The sequence below is a fragment of the Notamacropus eugenii genome, chromosome Y (genome assembly GCF_028372415.1).
Source record: "Notamacropus eugenii isolate mMacEug1 chromosome Y, mMacEug1.pri_v2, whole genome shotgun sequence".
Classification (NCBI taxonomy): Eukaryota; Metazoa; Chordata; class Mammalia; order Diprotodontia; family Macropodidae; genus Notamacropus; species Notamacropus eugenii.
Window position 1 is genome coordinate 4,866,606 of NC_092880.1, and position 16,989 is coordinate 4,883,594.

A 16,989-nucleotide genomic window follows, 5' to 3' on the forward strand; every position below is an offset into this window, starting at 1 on the left:
GATCACAGGTATTGCTAGCACTAGTGTCAATCAACTAAAGATAGCCCTAAATTATGTTGTCCACCACAGGGCTCTTTTGGACAGGTCAAAGTTACTTTATCTTACAACCAAATCAATCAAGGCCAACAAAACAAGTAGCCAGCAGCGAGAGTGTTTCATCTTGGGCTTGCTGACTTGGCTGAGCGAGAACAAAAGACAGGTAGCCTCTTCCCTGTAAGGCTGGGAGCTGCTGCAGCACCTAGCCGGGAGCTGGCAAAAATCCTTTCTTCTTCAAGGGCTCCAGTCTGTCTTTCCCTTCACTCCCTCCGTCCTATTCCTCACCCCTTTCTCCCCTCCCCTTCCTCTTGAAGGCTTCTGATTTGGGGAAACTGACGGCACCTAGATGCAATCTTTTCTCCTCGCCTTTCCTTTACGTGCCTTAGCCCTGAGGAAGGCAGCCTCTCTTCAAGCCTCCATTGCCTCCCTCCTCCCCATTCTCCCTCCCCACTTTCCTTTAAGGACTCTGGTCTTGAAGAGGACAGTTACAATCCACCTAAGAACTAGAGGCCTTGAACTTATTCCCATAGGGCCTGTTTCTTTAAGGTACTCGGAAACTTTGGGGCACCAAGGCTCCCCACCCCTCCAACAACTGCAGGGGTGCTCTGAGCAAAGGCTGCAGGATTCCCCTTTACTATCAGGTTTTGAATTCTTGCAGCCCCCTTTTCTCAGAATAATAATAGCCAACTAATGATGGGGATTTCTAACAAGCTTCTAATTGCTCTCTCTCTCTCTCTCTCTCTCTCTCTCTCTCTCGGTTGTTTTTGTTTTTGTCTTTTTTGTTTTGTTTTTTTTTTTTGTGAGCTACATTTGTATTTGACCTGTTGTCAATTTGTCTGTTGGTGTATGTCCCTGTCCGTATGGTATGTGCTGTGTATGACTGTGTTATCTTGTAAGATTTAAGTGCAAGCAGCCAGACTTCAAGGGCTGCAGCTAGGGAAATAAACAAACAAAACTTTGAGACTTTTCCTTGTCATTCTGGTCTGGCCAACCTGGAATTACAATGGAAAGTTAAATCATCTGAAGTAAAATCATTTTAGCAGATTTGTATGTTGTGAGATTAATCATAAAACATTTCAGGAACTGATCATTTGAAATAACTCCTAAGATTGTGGGTAGCCCACTTTTCTAGGTAAAGCTTGGAAATGTCCCCTAGGTCCTAGACATTCCGCCCACCCTGTCCCAGCACCTGCATATCACCTTAGGGGCTCAATAAATTCTGCTGCTGTGGGAGGTTGGGGGAAACATGGAAGAATCAGGTCTATAGCAAGCATTCTCTAAACTCTGCCAGCGAAAGTCACCACTGGTACATCAGTTTCTCTGCTCGTGGTAAGCTTCACTTCTCTGTTCAATTGCAAAAAGTATTTTATCTCTGTTTGACCCATTTTCTGTTTTGTAGAAATAATTGTGCTTGTTGTTATGGGATCAAAATGATAAAATCATTGTAAAATGTTTAACGTAATGACTGGTATATGTTACATACAACATTATTATATCTCTAATGTAATTGTTACCTTTGAAGTGGTTTTAATTGCTAAAAGTAATAATATCAATAATTTCTGGAAATGCAAATTATACCATCTGCACTTATTGTTGTGTTAAAACTGTATTTCTAGGATTGTATTTCTGAATTTCTCTTAGATTGTGAAAATAGAGTGACCACTGTAATCTAGAAATAGTGTTAGACAGAGCAATTTTTAATTTGACTTTTGTTGAAACTAAAAGATGTTGGGAAAATTGTGTAACACCAGTTATGTTACTTTATCAGTCCTGCTAACTTTGTCTTTTAATGTTTTGTAATTGCCATTTAGAAAACCAGGTATTTTCGCCTTTTGTCTGTTAAAAAAGTTAAAGCTTAACAATTTGGCTATCTTCTACGAAGTTGTAGGATTGTTAACTAAGTTATTTGGGATTACTGTTTTAATGCCGAAACCTAAAATTGTTAAGTGGTTCCTATGTATGGAAAGGAGGGAATGGAGTGAAAACTTTCTTTAGATTCCCTCTGCCCATTCAGAACAGTCCCACAGTGAAGTGAAAACTTTATTTAAATTCCTTATGTTCATTCAGAACAGTCCTCCCATTCCTGTGGGTAAGATCATCAGTCCTAGTAAAGGAATTTGGTTGGTTAATGCAAATTCTAAACAATGAATATTACTTGCATAGAAGTTGTAATAATAATTGGCTTTTACATCAGTAAAGTTTTAAATTTGAGAAGGAAAGATGTTAAATTGAATCCCTTATGTGTGTGTGCCCTGGGAAATCTTTATTGTTTATTGTAACTCCAAGAGAATGGAGATAACTGTTATCTGACTGTAAGTGAGACTTGCTGTTTAAGGTGAAGTCATTTGGGACCATAACTATTTTAGGTTTGGAGTTTGAATTTGGGTATAGTTGTCTGCATTAAATCAGTATCTGAGACAAATGCCAAAAGCTACTCAGAGGGAATGTGATCCTGTACTGTTAACCGGTGAAGTTTGTATCTGGAAAGGAAACACCGAGGGGACAATTCTATACACATTCTAGGATGGGATCCCCATGGCTCAGTTTCCCTATTGTGTTCCTTTAAAAAGGAATATTTCTCACCTGTCTATTCCTGAGTCTGGCTATGAAACAGATACTGCATCACTGGAGAATTTCACTCCCATCTGAATCCAAACAGAGTAAAGGATGTTTTATCCTGTCACATTTGGTATGTCACATGTCCCTGCTTTTTCCCTCTGTAGCAAATTTCTGTGGTCAATAACAAGTGACCAGCAAAACATGTGAGCCTTTTGTGTAATCGTACTGGGAAAGCTAACATTACTTTTATCTGAAATTAGCACATGTGCAGAAATTTTTGTAAACTATTTAAGACTCACCTTAAGATGTTCCCATTGTTTAAAAAAAAAAAGGATTTAAAAAGCAACAGTGTTTTTCTGTGAGTCAGTCTCTTGCATCTAGGAATACTGCAATAATTAAGAATTCAGTTTGTTATAATACTTTGGAAATTCATATTACTTAAGACCATTTTTGTAACAACTCAGCTTTAATGAATTCCAGTTTTAAGGGTTTATTTTTGCTTAAGAAAAAAAAAAGAGATACCAAGAATTTTAAAAGTTTCCAACTAGTTTCCTTCATAAATATTTAGTGAATGTCACAATAAAGTTACAGCTGTTTTTAAGAAAGGGAAATACTTCTAGAAAAAAATGTTTTGAAAAATCATGTGTGATTCTTTGGAGGCCTACTAAAATTTCAAAAATAATATACTGTTAAATTAAACTGTTTTCATCTGAATTTGTAGTCATTCTATGGTCTAAATCAGAGTTAAAATTTGCGTGTGAATTTATTACATGTAAAAGATTTAATTCCTGAAGTATCTCATTCTTCCAGAGTGAGCACAATTAGGGAAGAATAACAACTTGTGAAACAAAGACATAATTCCATCAATTTATAAGTTTAGTCATGAACTTCTTTGCTTTGTTTAAGCTGGAATAGGATTCCAGTACAGCTATGCTAGTAAAAAAAAAAAAAAAGTAATAACTTAGGAGCTATCTTGCCTTATGGTTAGAATGCAAAGGCAAATGGAATAATCTGGGTAATAGGGTTGAGAGATCTGGAAAGATAAATTAAGTTCTGATTGAAACTATGAAAGGTAGATAAGATTTGGGAATAAATATGGGTTTTCTAAACCCCTCTTGCTCCTAGATAGTTGTTCTGGACACTTTTGTGTCAGTTTCAGATGGTTTAAAGAGTGAGGAAGTATTTTCTCTGAAGGATACCAGTCAATATTGATTTGCTATGTAAGACTGGGACTGCAATTTACTATTGATTGAAGCTCTGATTACAGGAATAGTTATCTAAGTTATCATAAAGCCAACTGACATGCTGCAGGCTAACGGTGGATGCAAGGATAAGTTTTGAAGACGACCTTGGACACGGCCTAGGTAGGATCTTCCTAACTCTATTTCCCAAATGTGCTATTTCCTTTCTGAAAAAGGAAATTCCCCACCTGATTACTCTGAAGCCCTGCTTTCAGTACCTGGTGACCTCACATGTCAAATACTAGCTTATTCCTGGAATCAAGCAGAACTAAGGAAATACTTTCCTTCTGTTTCCTTCTTCATTGCCCCTCTTTTTTCTTTTATAACAAATCTTTGTAATTGAGAAGTTCTGTAAGTACAACTAAGTGTATCAAATAATAAATGGAAATTGGAGCATCTCTGAGTTACTAAAATGGGATGCAGGAATGAATAGCTTACAATTTTAACCTACATTTCTGGCCAAATTAAAATAAATATAATATAGAGATAATATCGAGGAAATGATTAGACCAAGTAATAAGAGCAAATTTTGAGGAAAAGTAACAGGATCAGACTGATTCCTCTAAGAATTATATACAGGAGTATATGATTAGCTTCTAAAATTTATCATGCTTTTGATAATAAGATCTCAAATCTGGATTTTTGCACAAAATTGTATAAGATAGTGGTAAATTATTTCTTCTCTGTTAAAGTACCTGTCCAATAATTTAAAGGACAGATGAGTTCGTTTTATGGTTGAACTTCACATTTTAAAAGATTCTTATTCCGGGTAGAAGATTTAGGTAAAAACAGAAATAGCAAATAAGATAAACTGAAATTTTCTGAAATTTCAAAAATGGAGAACAAATTTTAAGTAATTGTACTAATTTTTACTGTCAGAAGTATCTTGGAACTTCTAGATTTGAACCAGAAAGGCAGAATTTTCTTTTCGAACTATCCCAAGAATAAAACCTATTGTCAAAGAAAAGATATCTAGGTATCAGATAACTACATGAGAAATCTGGGATTCAAAAAGTGATGCTTGAATGAAAATCAAGCATGGATTACTGAGATGTCAGGAATTTAATGTTAATTAACGATTGCATGTATTTCTACGGTTCATGTTTAAGTTTTCTTGTTTATATTGGTGACATGTAAATCTCCCTTTCAAAACTAGTCTATTGTGAGCCATCTGTACCTGACAATATAAAAATGCAATTTTGTGAACTGGAAAAAAACCAATTTCAATATGTTGTTTGAACCTAGCCCTGCATGGCTGGGAAACTAAACTATTGCTAAGTACCTTTAGCCATGTTAACTATGTTGTATTGTTTTATGTCAACTATCAAATCATATGTTTTCTGGGAGACCCTGTCAGGTTTTCTGTATAGACTCTTGGATCCGTCTGTCACCTCCATTGCCCCTGCTCCTGTGTGGACCATGCCCTCCAAGTTTGAAAAGGCCTGAAGAAGATGACATCAGACAGAGACAGCTTTCCCAAGACCTACATGAAGATTTAGTTTTTCATATCTTTGTTGGTCTACAGGGGAAGCCTTCGGCTTGCCTTTGACCAAAAGGAGGGAATAATAATGGTTAATATAAATTTTAGGCTTTAATAAGGGCCATAGTTTGAATTAAGAAGAGTCTGGACCTAATAGTCTCCTTTGTTTAGAGGATGCCTACACCTTGGCTTGTGAATAAACATTTCAAAGTCCTGTTTAGGACAGGATGTCTGCAATCTGCGTGATGGGACTTTTCCTTACCTTGAATCACAAAGGCATGCTACAGAAGGAAGATGCCCATAGCCTGGGATCACAAAACCCAATTACAATGTGTTTACAATGTGAGAACTCCTTTCTCATGGCAAAATGTACTTAAGACAGGGGGCGGAGCCAAGATGGTGAAGTAGAAAGACACACATACACATAGCTCCAAACACACAAACCACAGAACGGCTAGAGGGGACCAAGCCAGGGCGAATTCTGCACCCAGAGACCACTGAGTATTGGAGCGAGGTAGATTCCTGCTCCGGAGAAACCTGCGGACCTCTCGCGGGGGGTCCTTCGCGCCGCGGACTGGGCGCCGGGACGGGGAGCGGAGTGCGGCCCTGCTGCGGCCACGACACTGAGGGGAGGAGATCCGAGAGGGCTACGGGGACGGGATCTCCAGCGGCCACGCGGGTCTCCCCACCCACAGAGGGACCTGCTAACCTCTCGCAAAAGGTCCGTCGCGCTGCAGACGCAGAGCCCAGCCCGGACCTGCGGCGGGGGCGGCGGTGGCCACGGCTCCGAGAGGCACAGATCTGAGAGGGCTCCGGAGGCGGGATCTTCAGCAGCGGCACGGGCCTCCCCACCAACAGGTGACTGACGGGGGTGGGTGAGAGAGTCTCTTTGGCGAGTTGAGAGGGGAGTGTGGTGCCCCCAAGGCTCGGGCCCCCCCGGGAAGTGGGGGCTGAGAGGCGGCTGCGGACGGGGGCTCCCCAAATGGGCAGGAGCCTGGATCCATTGTGGAAGGGTCTGTGCATAAAACCCCAGAGGGAACTGTGCCTGAGAGGCGGCCCTGCCCCTGACCACCTGAACTTAATTCTCACACTGAATAGCAGCCCTGCCCCCGCCAAAAATCTTAAGGCGGGAAGCAGCATTTGAATCTCAGTCCCCAAACGCTGTCTGGGAGGACCAGGAGGCGAGGTGGGTGTGAGGAGAACATTCAGAGGTCAGGCCACTGGTTGGAGAAAATGCCAAGAAAAGGGAAAAGAAATAAAACTATTGAAGGGTACTTTACCGGAGAAAAGACACTTCCTCCCTTCCTTTCTGATGGGGAGGAACAATGCTGGCCATCAGGCAAAGACACAGAAATCGAGGATTCTGTGTCCCAGCCCACCCAATGGGCTCGGGCCATGGAAGACCTCAAGAGGAATTTTGAAAATCAAGGTAGAGAGGTGGAGGAAAGATTGGGAAGGGAAATGAGAGGGATGAGGGAGAAGCATGAAAAGCAGATCAGCTCCCTGCTAAAGGAGAACCAAAAAAATCTTGAAGAAATTGGCATCTTGAGAAGTAGCCTAACTCAGCTGGCAAGGGAGGTGCAAGGAGCCAATGAGGAGAAGAATGCTTTCAAAAGCAGAATTAACCAAATGGAAAAGGAGATTCAAAAGCTCACTGAAGAAAATAGATCTTTCAAAACTGGAATGGTACAGATGGACGCTAAGGACTTTTCGAGAAAGACAGATATCTCAGAACATACCGCGCAGATTCGAAAAATGGACGATAATGTGAAATATCTTATTGGAAAAACAACTGACCTGGAAAATAGAATCAGGAGAGACAATGTAAAAATTCTTGGAATACCTGAAAACCATGATCAAAAGAAGAGCCTAGACATCATCTTCCATGAAATTATCAAGGAAAACTGCCCTGAGATTCTAGAACCAGAAGGCAAAATAAATATCCAAGGAATCCGCAGAACACCGCATGAAAGAGATCCAAAAAGAGAAACTCCTAGGAGCATTGTGGCCAAACTCCAGAATTCCCAGGTGAAAGAGAAAATATTGCAAGGAGCTAGAAAGAAACAATTTAAGTGTTGTGGAAATACAATCAGGATAGCACAAGATCTGGCACCCTCTACATTGAGGGATAGAAGGGAATGGAATAGGATATTCCAGAAGTCAAAGGAACTAGGACTGAAGCCAAGAATCACCTACCCAGCAAAACTGAGTATAATACTTCAGGAGAAAAAATGGTCTTTCAATGAAATAGAAGACTTTCAAATTTTCCTGATGAAAAGACCAGAGCTGGAAAGAAAATTTCACCTTCTAACACAAGAATGTAGAGAACCATGAAAAGGCGAACAGCAAAGAGAAATCATAAGGGACTTACTAAAGTTGAACTGTTTACATTCCTACATGGAAAGACAATATTTATAACTCTTGAAACATTTCAGTATCTGGGCACTGGGTGGGAGTACACACACACACACATGCACACACGCACACATACATAGAGACAGAGTGCACAGAGTGAATTGAAGAGGAAGGGATCATATATTAAACAAAATGAAATCAAGCAGTGAGAGAGAAATATTGGGAGGAGAAAGGGAGAAGTTATATGGGGCAATTTATCTCTCATAAAAGAGGCAAGCAAAAGACTTATTAGTGGTGGGATAAAGAGGGGAGGCAAGAGAAAAACATGAGGTCTACTCTCATCACATTCCACTAAAGGAAAGAATATAATGCACACTCAGTTTGATAGCAAAACCTATCTCATAATACAGGAGAGTGGGGGACAGGGGCACAAGCAGGGTGGAGGGGAGGATGGAGGGGAGGACATGGGGAGGAGAATGCAATACGAGGTCCACACTCATGGGGAGGGAAAGCACCATAAGAAAATAGAAGTAAAGGGGGACAGGATAGGATGGAGGGAAATATAATTAGTCCTATACAACACAACTAGTATGGAAATCATTTGCAAAACTAAACAGCTATGGCCTATATTGAATTGCCTGTCTTTCAAGGCGAAGGGGTGGAGAGGGAGGGAGCTAAGGAGGTTAGAACTCAAAGTGTTAGGACCAAATGTAATGTTCTTACCACTGGGTAACAAGAAATACAGGTTAAGGGGTCAAGAAAGCTATCTGGTCCTACAGGACAAAAGAGAAGATGGAGACAAGGGCAGGGAGGGAGGATAGAGGAGAGAGCAGATAGGTCACAGGGGCAATTAGAAAGCTCGGGTTTGGGGGGGAGGGGATAAAAGGGGAGAAAATTTGTAACCCAAAATTGTGTGAAAATAAATGTTAAAAATTAATTTTAAAAATGTACTTAAGACAGTCAATTTCTGTACTAAGTCAGCCAGTTCTGATCCTGGCTCCATAGTGCTATGTAACTGTTATCTTTATGGGGAATTGATTAATTAATTAAATCATAAAATGTATGCATTTGACCTGTTGCCTTTTCTTTAACCAAGTTTTCAGGTCAACATCTGTCAGGCCTACCCTTTGTGTTTTACCTTGCTTCTGTGCATTAATAAAATTGTAGTAATGTAGTTTCAAAGTTTCACAACTTGCCATTAGAGAGGCAGATGAAGTGTTGAATTGAGATTCAAATACACCTGGGTTTGAATGACATCTCTGACATTAAATGGAAGTGTGATCACAGGAAAATTAGTTACCCTTTCTGTGGCTTAGTTTTGTCATCTTTAAAATTACAGTGTTAACGCTTCAGTAGGCATTTTTAAGGTTTGAAAAAGATCGTGTATGGAAATCACTATATAAATACGTTTTTTTTTAATCTAAGGAGGTATATTTTTATGTCTTTCAAACTAGATTCCGTAAAGTCACAAAAGGCAAACCATGAATATAAAGGTATAATTAAACATCTCAGCGATCCAGCTATTTGGACAGAGTTGTGAATGGCAGAATGTAAACAATGTCCTAGAGTTTCCTTGTAGCTGAATGCTCATCTCATTGTATTGTATCCAGTATAGACTTAAGGTATGCTTATTGAATCCTACTGAATTGTATAGTGTTTTAAAGTTCAACTAATAAAATGAAATAGGTAATAGGAAAATCATTTTTGTTTCCTTTTCCTTTCCTTAATGTGTATTTGTATACCTATCAGTTAACTTCATTCCTAACTCACAGAGGAGAAATGCTTAATAAATATTTGGTGAGTTCATATAATTTGCATGGAAATATATTGAATAATTTGAAGCAGGTATTGAGTTTGATCATTTTTGCAATGACCAGTAGCACACGTGAATATGACTTAGAAAATGTAAATTTTGAGAGGAATAAGACAACAAAAAGAACCATAAATAGTCTGATAGTTGCAATAAATTATGCCCAGAGAAAGCTAAGAAATCTTCTAAAAACAAGCTGACAGGAAAAAAAAAAATCTGCTGATACACACACACATCCATACATGAGAGTGTGTGTGTGTGTTTGTGTGTGTGTGTGTTTTCAAGAAGCAGAATTTTAGGAAGGTATTCAGTCTTAGGGGGAAATTGAATAATGCAGTTCAGGTGTTTCAATTGTGTCCATTTTTGTGTAACCCCATTTGTAGTTTGTTGGCAGAGATAATGTAGTGGTTTCCCATTTCCTTCTCCAGTTTATTTGACAGATGTAAAAAACTGAGATAAATGGGTGTAAGGGACTTGTTAAGGGTCACCTAAGAGGTCAGATTTGAACTCCAGAAGATGAGTCTTCCTGAATCTAGTCCCAATACCCTATCGACTGTACTAACTAGCTCTCCTGAATAATATACTACTACTGCTACTGATGATGATGATGATGCATGAATAAGACGTTACACCAATAAATAATTTTATTAAAGAAAAAAGTTATAATAATGGAATGTATTGAACTTTTAGAAAATATTTGACACAATTCCCAGGGGAAAATTGATATTTCAGAACTTTATAAACTAAAGGAAAGAGTGAAGTTATCCATGATTGGGGAACCAATTTAAAAAAAAAAACAACTAGAAGTGGAGGAAACGAGAATAGCATAAAATGAAAAATATAGTCAAAAAGTCAATCAAAAGTAAAAGAACAGAAAATTTGAAAGAATATAAAATAAGTTCTTTTGAAATAGTTATCAAATAAAGCTATAATTTAACATTTTTAAAGTAAAGGAAAAAAGATCTAATTTGATTTTTAAAAGGGAACAAAACCTAATTGTTGAATCAAAAGTGAAAAAGAACTCACATGCATACAAACTATACTTGTATACATACACACATATATACATACATACACACACATATGTGTTTTCTTTGGAGAGGTAAGAAGAAAACTATTACAGTATGTTACTGAAAAGGAAGAATGAGACGCTATCTAGTAGAAAGGAGTGATAAACATCAGAAGCCACAAAAGACTCAAGAATGATAAGAATGAAAAAAGAAGTATATTGCATTTGGTTGATTCAGAGGTTATCACTTTCTTAGAAGAGATTCAGGAGAGCTGCAAGGCCAAAAACATAATAATGTGCTGAAAACGTGCCTATTCAGGAAGAAAGGACAGTGATGAAGAAGTACAGCAGTGAGAATAGCGACAGTAGCCAGGAAAAATAAAGGTTTAAGGTAAGTTTTTGATTCTTTGCTTGTACATCGGATTGTTCTTTTTAAGATACGTATAATAAATATATATCTTAATGGATATATATAATAAACATGTATCTTCAAAAGAATAATTCTTCCCCAATTGATAAATGGTCAAAGGATATGAACAGGCAATTTTCAGAGGAAGAGGTTAAGGCTATCTATAATCATATGAAAAAATGCTCTAAATCACTATTGATTAGAGAGATGCAAATCAAAACAACTCTGAGGTACCACATCACACCTATAAGATTGGCAAACATGACAGAACAAGAAAATGATAAATGCTGGAGAGGATGTGGGAAAGTTGGAACACTAATTCATTGTTGGTGGAGCTGCGAGCGCATCCAACCATTCTGGAGAGCAATTTGGAACTATGCCCAAAGGGCTACAAAAATGTGCATACCCTTTGACCCAGCAATATCGCTACTAGGACTATATCCCCAAGAGATCATAAAAATGGGAAAGGGTCCCACATGTACAAAAATATTTATAGCAGCACTCTATGTAGTTGCCAAAAACTGGAAGTCAAGGGGATGTCCATCAATTGGGGAATGGCTGAATAAATTACGGTATATGAATGTAATGGAGTACTATTGTGCCATAAGAAATGATGAACAAGAAGACTTCAGAGAGGCCTGGAAGGACTTATATGACCTGATGCTGAGTGAAAGGAGCAGAACCAGGAGAACTTTATGCACAGCAACGACCACAGTGTGTGAGAGTTTTTTCTGGTAGACTTAGATTTTTGTAATAACACAAGAACTTCTTACCAAAAAAAAAAAAAAATCCCAATGGAGGATCTCAAGGCAAAATGCCTGCCACACTCAGAGAGAGAAATATGGAAGTCACTCACATATTGTAGCAGATCATGTTTGTGTATGTGTATGTGTTTGTGTATCATGTTCTGATTTGTTATACGATTTCTTTCATTTATCTTAGTCTGACTACATAGCATGACTATAGTGAAAATATACTCAATAGGAAAGTATATGTAGAATCTATACAGAATTGTATGCAGTCGTGGGGAGGGAGGGAGGGAGTGGGGGTAGGTGGGGGGGATAAAATCACAATTGTATGGCAGTGATTGTTAAACATTACAAAATAAAAAAAAAGAATAATTCGATGTAATTTTTAGCATTCATTTTTATAAAATTTTAAGATCTACATTTTCCTCCTTTCTTTGATTCCCTCTTCCCCAAAATATAGGTTATGCATGAATGATGGTATTAAATATATTTCAGCATTAGTATCATTGTGAAAGAAGAGTCAGATCGAAAAAGGAAAAATCATGAGAAAGAAAACATTAAAAAAGGAGAGAAAAAAGCATGCTTCAATCTGCATTCAGACTCCATAGTTCTTTTTCTATATGTCGATGGTGTTTTCCATCATGAGTCTTAGAATGGTCCTACATAATTGCATTGCTGAGAAGACCTAAGTCTAAGAAAGTCAGTCATTGCACAACGTTGACGTTACCGTGTACAATGCTCTCCTAGTCCTGCTCACTTTACTCAGCATCAGTTCATGTAAGTCTAGTTTTTTCTAGAGTCTGCCTGCTCATCAGTTCTTAAGGAACAATAGAATTTATTACATTCCAACACTCCAACTTGTTCAGCCATTCCCCAATTGATAAGCACCTCCTCATTTTCCTATTCTTTGCCACCACAAAAAGAGATGCTGTAAATATTTTTGTATATTTGAATTTCCCACCCCTCCTTTTATGATTTCTTTGGGATACAGACCTCATAGAGTCAAAGGGAATGCAGAGTTTTGTAGACCTTTGGGCATAGTTCTAAATGCTCTCCAGAATGGTTGGATCAATTCACAACTCCAACCAAGAATGCATTAATGCTCCACTTTTGATACATCTTCTCCAATATTTATCATTTTTCTGTTTTGCCATGTAAGCTAATCTGATGGGTCTGATATGGTACCTCATCGATGTTTTGATTTTCATTTCTTTAGTCAATACTGATTTAGAGCATTTTTCTATATGGCTATAAATACCTTTAATTTCTTCCTTTGTAAACTGCCTATTCATATCCTTTGGCCATTTATAGGATTATTCATAAGCGTATTTGTAGACAAAGTTCCAGGACTCAGTAGAGAAGTTAATTTAGAAGATCCGTGAGAGGAGGATTATGACTGCTAGAAATAGGTCTTGAGTGACTCAGGACCAAATCAGATTAATAATCTGGAAGAGGAATTAGTTTTAATGAGCAAGAAGAATGTCTTTTTAGAGTATAAAAGGAAGGAATTGAGAAAAGGGGACTGACGGTGCTGAGAAGCTTTGAGAATTAGAGGAAAGAAATTCAATAATTTCTATGAATGGCTTCAGTCTTCACTGCAAAGTAGAAGATTAAGTGGGGGTACTGACAGTGTGAAGTTGTGAGCTACACTAGAGAAAATAGATGAGGAAGACGTGGTAATGGAAATAATTCAAGGAGTTGCAAGAAGTTTTATAGAAACTATATCATCTGAACTTCCTGGACTCATTTCTCATCAATCTGTGCTATATGAAAGTGTATATTTTAACATTCTCTGGGAAAACTCTATAGATTTGAATTAGGAGCAGCGTTTTGATGAGGATGCAGTGATTCTGAGAAATGGGAGGTAATGTTGATTCTCTTACTTACTCTCATCTATTTATTTACGAGTCACTTGATTACCGGATTGTACAAATTTTTAGGTATATAAATTCCTTAATCAGCACTTGAAATCAGACACCAATCATGATTACTTCCCCCACAATATACACCCTACTTTCTACCCTAACATTAGCAGGGGATGAATTGGAATCAGAAGAAAGGCTAATTATCATGATAATTAGGTGTTAATTGATTTCAAAATAAAAGACTGTATTTTCTTGTCTTTGTGTTCAATAATGGCTGGCTCCTTATGACCCCATTTGGGGTTTTCTTGGTAAAGATATTGGAATGCTTTGCTATTTCCTTCTCCACTTCATTTTATAGATGAGGAAACTGAAGTAAATGGGGTTAAGTGATATGCCCAGCATCACACAGCTAGTAAATGCCTGAGGCCAGATTTGAACTCACATCTTCTTATACTCCATGCCTGGTGTTATATCCCCAAACTAGATAACCTAAAGGATCACATATGTAATTACTAATCAAATCAGTGACTGCTTCTGTCTTTAGTGTAAATTAGTGCAATCCAAATAAAATATATTATTAAAAAGAAAAGAAATCAGGGCAGTTAGGTGTTTCAGTGGATAGAGTGGTGGGCCTGGAATCAGGAAAATTCATTTATCTTCTTGAGTTCAAATCTGGCCTCAGAAACTTATCAGCTGTGGGACCCTGGACAAGTTACTTCACCCTGCTTTTCTTAAGTTTCCTCATCTGAAAACTGAGCTGAAGAAGGAATTGGCAAACCGCTCCATTATCTTTGCCAGGAAAAAAAAGAACAAAAATGTAAACATAAAATGAGGTCAGAAAGTTTTAGACATGACTGAAGTGACTCAACAACAATGACTTTTTTTTTCTAAGAAGCAATTGTTTTTCAGGTCCTGTGCATATAAAGTCTAACATATTTATATAAATAATTTTATGCCTGCTTACCAGTCATGTTTACCTGAAAACAAGGACTTTTAAGCCTTTGAATTCTTTCAGTTTTAGTATGGATAATAACAAATATAAAATCATGAAGATGATGTGGGAAAAGCAGCTAGGCTATGAGTAAGGGGATTTGGTATTCTTGCAACATCAGTAAATACTGAAGAAATGAGGAGGACTTCATAATTTTGCTCTTTCGTAGCACAAAATTCCTGGATCTGCGAGCTCACCGATGTTAATTGTCCTCCTCCATAGATTATATAATTAGAGACAGAAGGGAACTCAAAGATTACTTTATGCCTTTGATGAGGGATTAGGGAAGTTAAGTGACTTAGTCAAAATCACACAGAGTCACTTCCACTATAACAGACTTACAGTTTTGCACAGTTACTATTCATAGCCTTCCATAAATATTCCATAGAATTTACACTCAACTAACGTGATGATTTTGAGCTCTTCTAATATTTCTTGGGTACGTGGTTTGTCCTCAGGTTGTCTCCCTGTTATCTTGTGTTCTTATTATCTAAGTTTTCTGTCCATATATCAAAAACTCACAGAGTAAGAAAACTTTACAGTTTAAAATAACAGGTTCCGTATAAAGAAAACCAGAGGAGTCAAGAATAATTTTTTAAAAAGGAAAAGAAAAGCAACAACAAACAAAAATTTGTCTTTCACATGGACAAGACCAGGGATATGTGTCCTTGGACACTGCAAGTACTGGTTGTTGGTCTATTTGGGTCTTCTTCTCTTAAGGGAAGTTCTACCAATCAAAGTCATTTTCACAAAAGGGAAATTAGTAGTCAACTAGTATAACCAAACTAATGCAAACATTTCAAAATAAGCGGATGAACTAAACAAGTAAGATAAAGAAATTTAAGAATACTGAATAAATGAATTAACGAGGAATGTCGTGATAAAACTGATGACATTCATCAGTGTTTATTTGAAGATTTCCAGTGAGAAGTATTCCACCACTACTATCTAAGTGAGGTAATTCAAACCTAGAATAGCTTGAATTCTGATGCTTTTCCTTAAGTGAAGCCAAAATGTGCCCATTTCCTCCCCTTCCATTTCTACCATCTCCAGAAGATCAGATTATGTTGAATCATTGTCCCATGTGACAGCCTTACCTATACTCATAGATAGTTATAATTTACCCTACACTTCTCCTTTTCATTAGGATAAACATAACTCTTCTAACGAATTCTTGATAAACGTGTTCTATATCCCTTTTTGTACATATCACATTGTAGCCATCATAGTTACCTGTACCTGATGCGGATACAAACAATGTCCTAAGAGGTAACAATAATATTAAGGATTTACTATGTGAAGCCCCAAGTTTATTTTCTAACCTGAAGGTGTCCTAAAGTCTCCCCTTACTACAAAACTTCCCCTTATTCTGGATGATAAAGTTCCTTGCCCCCACCCCTCATCCTGAGGAACGGGGATTTCCTTATCTCCCTTATCTTGTGTCATTCATAGTCCCCATTCTGTGTCTTTATCTTGCAAGACTTACCCTAGATCTCCAACCCGCACAAATTGTCCTATACAAGCTTGATTCTTTTCCTATATCATTGCCTTTGTTTAGCTCCTTGCTAAATCTCACGCCCACTGTTTTTTGCATCAATAAAGCACCCAATGGCTGGAGAGAAGGTCTAAGTGAATTCATTCACATTTGGAGAAGTTTCCCCTCTCTCTTCAACATACCTCCTCTGAGTCACCATGTAGCACAAAGGATCCTAAGTAAACCTGCTTTGCTCTGCATGCCGCTTAGTATTAGAGGTTATTCTGGGGTAAAAAAAATCCAGCTTTGTGTCTCACCATCTCCAAGATACAATTGTTACACTCCTCTTGTGTCTGTTAACTGATACAAAAATAAGTAAAAACCAAAACAACAAACAAACAAACAACAAAACTTCCTTGTCTCCCTTAGCTGCCTAATTAAACAGTTCAATTTTATCACCTACTGTGGAAGAAAAGATTTAGTCCTGAGATTTCCTGATTTATCCCCCTTATCCCTCACAGGCATCCCACGTGTATGTATGTATATGTCTGTGTGTGATTGTGTGTGTATACACAAAAATACATGAAAGATAATATTGAAAACTCTGATAAAGAGTCTTTAAGCAACAGAACAGTTAGCACAGAACAACTCAGTGTTGCAGTAAATAGAGTGAAGTCAGAAATAGCCTGAAGTCAGAAGCAGTCATCTTCTGGAGTACAAATTTGGTTTAAAATACTTTTTAGCTGTGTGACCCTGAGCAAGTCACATAACTCTGTATGCCTCAGTATCTTTATGCGCAAAATGAGCTAGAGAAGGAAATGACAAATCACACTGATATCTTTTGCCAAGAAAAGTCCAAATAAGGTTGCAAACAGTCAGATTCAACTGAAAACCAGCTGAACAAGATAATTAACACAATAGATGGTCTAGGTCATTGAAATCAGACAGTGATGGAAGAAAGAAGAGTATGGAAGCTGAGATGAAGGTCCAAAATATAAATCTGTTCATTCT